The sequence below is a fragment of the Gopherus flavomarginatus genome, chromosome 4 (assembly GCF_025201925.1).
Source record: "Gopherus flavomarginatus isolate rGopFla2 chromosome 4, rGopFla2.mat.asm, whole genome shotgun sequence".
NCBI lineage: Eukaryota > Metazoa > Chordata > Testudines > Testudinidae > Gopherus > Gopherus flavomarginatus.
In genome coordinates, this window is record NC_066620.1 from 211898738 (window position 1) to 211907529 (window position 8792).

General features: G+C 41.0%; 1 long non-coding RNA gene across 1 annotated transcript in view; it reads right to left on the reverse strand.

Annotated features, from left to right (window-relative positions):
• The window catches only part of LOC127048905 (uncharacterized), a 30098-nt gene extending 21681 nt beyond the window's left edge, over positions 1-8417 (reverse strand). The window contains exon 1 of the long non-coding RNA XR_007773806.1: positions 8316-8417. This is a non-coding gene — a long non-coding RNA (uncharacterized LOC127048905). The remainder of the gene's footprint in view (positions 1-8315) is intronic.
• Positions 8418-8792: the final 375 nt, after the last annotated feature.

Consider the following 8792-nt stretch of genomic DNA (forward strand, 5'->3'; position numbering starts at 1 on the left):
CACCTTCAGCCCCCAACTAAAACCTCTCCAGCACATCATCAAGGATCTACAGTCTATCCTGAAGGATGATCCCTCACTCTCACAGATCTTGGAAGACAGGCCAGTCCTCACTTACAGACAGCCCAGCAACCTGAAAAATACTCACTAGCAACCACACAACAAAAACACTAACCCAGGAACCTATCCTTGCAACAAAGCACATTGCCAACTCTGTCCACATCTATTCAAGGGACACTATCATAGGACCTAATTACATCAGCCACACCATCAGAGGCTTGTTCACATATCACATTGGTAGATGTGTAGATGCCATCATGCACCAGCAATGCCCCTCTGCCACATACGTTGGCCAAACCAGACAGTCTCTGCACAAAAGAATAAATGGACACGTCAGACATCAAGAATTATAACATTAAAAAACCAGTTGGAAAAACACTTCAATCTCCCTGGGCACTCAATTACAGACCTAAAAGTCGCAATACTCCAACAAAAAAATTCAAAACCAGACTCCAATAAGAAACTGCAGAATTGGAATTAATTTGTAAACAGGACACCATTAAATTAGGCTTGAATAAAGACTGGGAGTGGATGGATCATTACACAAAATAAAAACTATTTTTCCCATGCTAATTTTCCCCCTACTGTTACTCACACCTTCTTGTCAACTGTTGGAAATGAACCATCCTGATTCACTACAAAAGTTTTTTTTTTTTTTTTCCCCTTGCTGGTAATAGCTCACCTTAATTGACTAGTCTTGTTATAGTTGGTATGGCAACACCCATTTTTTCTTGTTCTCTCTGTGTGTGTGTATACACACACGCACACATACACCCCTTTCTACTGTATTTTCCACTGCATGCATCCGATTAAGTGGGTATTAGCCCCTGAAAGCTTATGCCCAAATTTGTTAGTCTCTAAGATGCCACAAGTACTCATTATTTTTGCTGATACAGACTAACACAACTACCACTCTGAAAGCTATTTAGATTTGTCAAGTCCCGAGAACACTGCAAGATACTTCAGAGGAACCTACTGAACTAGGTAAATGGACAACACCAAGGCTGAGGAAGTTCAGTGGTAACAAATACAAAGTAATGTATGTTGGAGGGAAAACTTTAAACTACTCCTTATTGGGGTCTAAATTAGCAGTAACAATTCAAGAAAGGGACCTAGGCACTACTGAAGCCCTCCACTCAGTGTGCAGCTGTGGTCAAAAAAGCAAAACAAGATGTTAGGATGCATAAGGAATGGAATGTAGAACAATACGGAGAATTCTATGATGCCATTATATAAATAAATGGCTTGCCATCATCCGCCTTTGAGATGGGGTGACCAATATTTCAAACAGGGTATTACAGAATTAAGGGAGATTCAGAGAAAGGTTGTGAGTATGAGTAGGGAGACCCTTAGAAAAAGTCATCATATGAAAAAATCTTGGAAAAGATTGAGATTGTTTACCTTATAAGGGAGACAAATAAGAGGTGACATGATAAATATATACAAAATAAGTGGCCTAGAAAAGGTGGGTCAAAAACTTTTTTTCTCCCTGACTCATAAGACAAAAATGAGGGTCATGAAATTGAAAGGTGGAAAATATAAAACTGATAAAAGGAAACACTTTCCCTGCACAATTAGACTGTGGATCTCTCTGCCATGGGATGATGTTGAGACCAAGTATTTAGCATGATTCAGAGAGGGAATAGAGATTTATATGGATAACAAGAATATCCAGTGTTATAATAATTAATGATGATAATTTTGGGGGAGGGATTAGAAACCTCATGCTTTATGACAGTCTCTTTTAGGGATTAGGATGAGACCTTCATGGGAGGGGAATAGCTGAGTTTTTAAAACATTTTTAAAGGTATTCCTTACCTGAATTGCTGAAAGCAAAATAACGTAAAAAAATTTTTTTTTGCAGTTTTGCTCTTCACTTAGTTTAGACATTGAAACTTCATTAGTTGTTTTCCCTGTGGCTTAACTTTTCATTATAACAGTTTTTAGTTGGTTCCCATCTGTTTCTCAGACACTAGTACAATGCTGAAGTATTTTGGTTGCAAACACAGCAGGGAAAGGATTAAAATCCCAATAAACATAACTTTTGTTTGAATTCTCTATTTTCTTTTTACTTTTTAAATGTCATGAAACATTTCTGTAAATATTAGGTTTTGTAAACATTTTAAAATAAATTTAAATGTTGAGCCTAAATTGCCTGGCAGTGTCTATTTCAAAAGAAATGTTTTAAAAACTACCCAGAACTAACAATCATTTTTTAATTTCTAAGAGCTCCTTGCAAGTACTCATGGTAGTAAGGATTCATACTTGTAATAAGCTATGCGAGACCTGGGACTACTCATGGTAGTAAATACTGCAATTTTGAAATCAACAGGACTCCGTGTATGCATCAAAGTCTGCCAGCGTGTCTACCATTGCAGGCTCAGGGCCTGTAGCCAATTCACTGTATTTACCCCAATATTATAACTTCCTTGGAGTATGGGCTATGTCATTAATCTGTCTGTACAGTATCATCCTCACCTATGGTGCTAAAGGCAAATGTTGTTAACAGCAAAATTAATTATTAAGTGTATAGTTATAATCATGAATAGAAATTATCCAATTAATAGAACTTTGAGGTGTGTTTACAAGGGGAATGGGAGAGAAGTGAGGTTTCCTGTGTTTAAGTTGGGCCTAAAGCTCTATACCTTTAGTCAAAGAAAAAAAATAAAAATTAATTTATGAGAAACTCCATACTCTCATATATATATATATATATATACACATACACACACACACACACACACATTCCTATTTTGATCGGGTTTGTTGTCAGATTAAAGGGTGAGATCTGAATCAACATGCAGATTAAATACTTGTATGTTGATTCAGATCTCACCCTTTAATCTGACAACAAACCCGATCAAAATAGGAATGTGTATGTGTGTGTGTATATATATAACTTGCTTATATATATATATATATATATAATCACACTAACAGACCCTGAAGGGAAAAAATGATGAAAGCTGGCCTCTTTTAATTTAATTCAATATAATTTTAATGAATTTCTTAAGTTAAATACAAATGTGACAGCAAAATGTGGAAAGCACCCACTGTAGTTGTGTGAGGTCCAATAAAGTGATACAAGCTATTTGTGTGGTTAAATATGGCTTTGAAAGTATGGTAACATAGCCACACATACTCGGCAGCCTATGCAACCCAATTTACAGTATGTCAAAGTTTCCTGTAAGATATTAAGCCTTTTTAATTTATTATACTTTGCTTTCTTGCTGCTGCTAGAGGTTGCGCTGTGCTGAGTTGGATCTGATACCATAAAAAGTTAGGGAGGAAGCTAAACTGCCTATTTTGAACTAAACTGTTTTGAAAGCAGGCAAAAAATGCAGATCGAGGCTTTTAAAACTGCACTGAATGACTCCACTGTGAAAGGTAGAGCAGAGTTAGTAATCATATACTTTTGCCCTTGCGTTTACTATCAAATAGGTCACAGAAAAAGGACACTGTACCTTTAAATATTGTTACCCTGCTGATCCTGGATTATGATTAGGTTACGTAACTTGCTTATGAGCTGCTTTTCATTAAGACTTCCACAGAGCAAACACTTCCATTTTAGTCTAAAGCACAAGAGGGCGCTGTGTTTGATGACTCAATCTCTGATGAGAGCCAGAATGCAGACACGCAGTTTTATGAACACTGTAACAACCATTTTAGAAAAGGATTTATTTAAATGTAGACAGCTACTTTCCTGTAAACCATGCAAGTCCTAAAAGTCTTCATCACTGCCAACTGCTCGCATGAATTATCACAGGATAAGTAGATGTCTGAATGTAAAACAACTAATTAACCTTAATGGAATTATACATTAATCTTGGCTGAAATATAGTCATAACAAATTGTAAAAATAAAGGGTACATAAAAGTGTTAAATCAATGCATTAAAAGCATTTTTCTCTAAGCCTCCAAATTATTGTATTAAGTGCATCCTCTGCTAAGAAACTTTGATACTTCTTTTGGTGGTCTCAAAAGCTAGCTAGACTAATCATCAATGAAAGTAAAAGGCTGATTCATATAGCTCTTAATGAGGGTAAGAATAGGACCAAAACTAGCGAGCCAAGTAAGGTGACCAGACAACAAATGTGCAAAATCGGGACAGCGGTGGGGTGTAATAGGATCCTATATAAGAAAAAGACCCAAAACTCAGGACTGTCCCTATAAAATGGGGACATCTGGTCACCCTAGAGCCAAGTTATAGATGAACCAACTGCAGAAAAAGGTTATGAGTATTTATAAAGATTTTACAAGCCAACATTAAAGTCCCAATCCTTAGAGGAAAGTCAATACCTCCCAAGAGGTACTCAGCACTTTGCAGAATCCAGCTCATAGTTAGAATTCATGTAGCACTGAAAGGTCAGATTCTCCCTGGCATTAAGTGGATGCAATGCGGTCAATGAAATTAAGGCTCACTTACACCAGAGCTGGTATCTTTATAACTGCACAATATTAACTAATGAATCTGCCTCAAACCATCTGAGGTAGTGCTTAGTCCAGTGGCTACTTGGGAATTATTGCAATGAAGGCTGAAAAAGGTCTCCACACCCACAACAACTTAAATGAAACAATGGGCTAATAGGAGGCAGCATTATACAGGGGTTAGAGCAGGAAACTGGGAAGTCAAATAACCTGAGTTCTGTTGTATTTGGTGATTCCACTGAGTGACCTTGGGTAAATCACTTACCACTCTGTACCTCAGTTTCCCCATAGGTAAAATGAGATAATTATAACTTAAGCCATTTAAAAAAAGTATTTCATTCTTCTGATGGATTTATTTTTGCTATGTATATTTCAGTGAGATATTTAAATCTCACTTATTTCTTTTGAAGTCTCATTCATTCATATTGTCACAGCTTGGCATCCCTGTATGTATTTTAAAATGATATTTTTTATATCTTTATTCCATTTAAAAATGAACTAGCAGATTAATAAAAATGGCCTTATGCTTCTCACTGAAAACTTAAGCATCCCTTCCCTGTGACTGACCCATACATTAGTCTCCTGTGCAAAAATTCATGGAGGAAACCACACTAATGTAAAAACTCCATAGTTCTAATAAAGCTGTGGAGTTTGAGCATTTCCCCTGTGTGATGAAATATACCGGCCCTTTCTGGCCTACTGCTCGTCAGTTGCACCCTGCCCCAGGAGGATGGGAAGAAAAAAAAGCAGTAAAGGTGGGTCCTCCAGACCTACCTAGAGAGATCTCACTGGGACAGCTATCTTGTAAGCTAGAGAGCCATTGTTCTCTGAGGGCTAGCAACAGCCAATTAGAGCTGCACTCTGTTCATATAAAGAAAGGAGTTACCCAGCATGCAACAGAAGTTGTCACAGTCACTGTTAACTTTCCACAGACGTTTCCTATGATCTGTTGCAGTTCAAGGAGACTCAGGAGCATTACAAATGGTGCATCTTCTTCCACCCATTGGTCTAACCCATGTTGACTATATAGCTCATGGAGTGCATGTGTTGTAGGATGGGGAAGAGAAGGTGGCTATTTGATATGGGGGTATCATCTCACATAGCCACTCTTCTCCTCTGTGTGGCCTCAATATGGCTTTTTTCCATGCATTTTCTACCCTCCAAACCAGGGGTGGGCAAACTACGGCCCATGTCCCTGCGGCCTCTGGGGCGTGGGGATGGGGAGGCAGAGGGCATGCAATTTCCCCACCTAGATGTGGCCCTCGGGCCAAAAAGTTTGCCCACCTCTGCTCCAAACCATACAGAAGTGGAATGGGAAATATAGGCCAATCTTCAGAAATCCCCCCCAAAGACTTGTTCAGAAGGAACAAAGTGTACAGTATTACCTATAAAATGCACCTACAGTAATAATAAAATTAAAAATAGTTAATATTTTTGTTTTACCTTAGAATAATAATAATAAAAAATGCATGTGACAGTGCAGAGATACCCCCTCCCCCAAACCTGGAAAACAAGGAGTTAATTCTAGCTCAGGTCACCTCTCCACATGCACAGGTGCTTAGGGGAAGATAATGAGGCAGGGTTATGGAATGCAGCCTAATCAGTTTCCTCAGCTGGATGACAGGAAACACCATAAAGATGGCTGCTCAGGAACCAGCCTAGCCTTAAGAAGGGATCTATATCAAGTTATTATAGGGCTGAGGTTATAGGCTAGATTGGAGTTTCTCTAGTTTTGATTTTTGTCTTGTGAAGCCCAGTTTGTTTTGTTATAACTACTACATTTGGAATACTTTGAGGAATAAAACATCTTAAGGAGGAATGTGAGCTACCTGAAGAATTTTCTTATTTTAACTATTCAGCCTATTTTCCTTGATGGCGTGTTGGGTGATTTCACACTTCCATAGAGCATATGAAGAATGTAACAAGCTGAAGAAATAAAATGTGGCAAAATAGTTGATTGCTGCGGATTAATCATAGAATATTAGGGTTGTAAGGGACCTCAGGCGGTCATCTAGTCCAACCCCCTGCTCAAACAGGACCATCACCAAGTAAATCATCCCAGCCAGTCCGACCTTAAAAACCTCTAAGGAAGGAGATAGAGCACTTGCCACCCTTCAATTTATGCAGAAGTAACAGCAAGTGCTAGGTGGGTCCTTGGGTTTATGCTGCAGTGAATGGGATCACTCTGCTTTAAAAGCTTGTCATATCTCACACTGTGAGGGGAGGGATAGCTCAGTGGTTTGAGCATTGGCCTGCTAAACCCAGGGTTGTAAGCTCAATCCTTGAGAGAGGGCTACTTAGAGATCTGGGGTATAAATCAGTACTTGGTCCTGCAAGTGAAGGCAGGGGCTAGACTGAATGACCTTTTAAGGTCTCTTCCAGTTCTAGGAAATGGGTATATTTCCAATTATTACTTATTATGCTTATTGGTGGGAGGAGCTGTTCTCTGCCTTAGTTTAGATTCTACTGTATCTTAAAATGTTTGAAAGTGTGGGAGGAAAACACTGCCAATGCCAAGATGGACCACTCTTTTCCTATGATCACAGGGGAATTAACAGGTCACTTCACCTTAAATGGTCCCTTAAAATATGTGCTAACTGCTTATGCTAAACTATCTATTCTATATTGTATTTACCTGTGACACTTTCCAGTATCTTTCTCAGACCTGAAGAAGAGTGCTGCATGGCTCAAAAGCTTGTCCTGCTCACTGACAGATATTGGTCCAACAAAAAGTATTACCTACCCAACCTTGTCTCTCTAAAACCAACTGTAATGCTGACAGACCCTGGTCGTCGGCGGGCAAGACTGAACTGGGGACCTCTGTAGCTTAGTGCATGAGCCTCTACCACATGAAATAAAAGCCAACTGTTAGCTAAGGCTGTAAAGCAGACTCATTAATTGCTCTTTAAGTGGTCTCAGTGCCACTAGATAGGACAGAACACCACATCCAAGAGGTGCGTGGGTTACATAACCATGGCATTTAAGTTTTGCTTCATATCTACTGCGGGAAGCTACTTGGAAATGGAAGTTGAAAGGTGACTAATATCAACACAAAGCAACCAGTCTAGATTTGATAGGCCTCACTGAGCAAGTCTATTGGAGCAGGTTGAAAAATAGGGAGATTACAGGCTTTTTGACTCTGGAATGGTGCAGCAACTTGGGGAGATCTGCAGTTGGTAGATGAAATTGGAATCCTATTTCAGATAGGAAGCGGTGGAATTTGTTCTATTAGAGCCGTGGTTCTCAAACTTTTGTACTGGTGACCACTTTCACATAGCAAGACACTGAGTGTGGCCCCCACCATATCAATTAAACACTTTGTTATATATTTAATAGCATTATAAATGCTGGGGGCAAAGCAGGGTTTGGGGTGGAGGTGGACAGCTCATGACCCCCACCCCATGTAATAACCTTGTGAGCCCCTGAGGGGTCCCGAGCCCCTGTGTTAGAGCAACTTAATATTATCAGGCTTACTAAACTCCAGGACTGGGCTTGGTGCTAGGGGGCTGCCAGCAGAGGTCAACCTGTATGTCTGGTGGGAAAAGGAGGCAGGGCAGCATAATGGTGCTGAATTCAGGAGGTCCAGGGGCTGTGGAGGATGTGATAGCTGGGTGTGAGTGACCCAGCAAAACTTGCACCCTGGTTAGGGGATGAAGGCGGTTATGTGCTTCCTAGGGTCTCAGTAGCCATGCCCTGGAGGGGGCTGTCCTTAAACCACAGAATGCATTAGAGGGCAGGTGGGTCCTTTATATGTGTTGGTATCGGTATTCCTAAGGTTGAATGTATTCCTGAGGGTTTCAGCACATGACATCACCTTTAATGAAAGATTACCTTTTAATTCCCGGAGACTCCACGATGATCCTGGAGGGCGGGCAACCCTAAGTGTTATGAGGGGGTGGATGGCCCTTGGGGAAAAAAGCATCAATGTTTGGACAGACCTGAGGGGGAAACAGGGCTCAGTGGTACCCGGGTGCTATGGGAGGCAGCGCTTTGTGGGGAAGGGGGGGGTGCTCGGTGGTACCCGGGTGCTATGGGAGGCAGCGCTTTGTGGGGAATGGGGGGGTGCTCGGTGGTACCCGGGTGCTATGGGAGGTGGCGCTTTGTGGGGAATGGGGGGGGGTGCTCGGTGGTACCCGGGTGCGATGGGAGGCGGCGCTTTGTGGGGAATGGGGGGATGCTCGGTGGTACCCGGGTGCTATGGGAGGCGGCGCTTTGTGGGGAATGGGGGGGTGCTCGGTGGTACCCGGGTGCTATGGGAGGCAGCGCTTTGTGGGGAAGGGGGGGGTGCTCGGTGGTACCCGGGTGCTA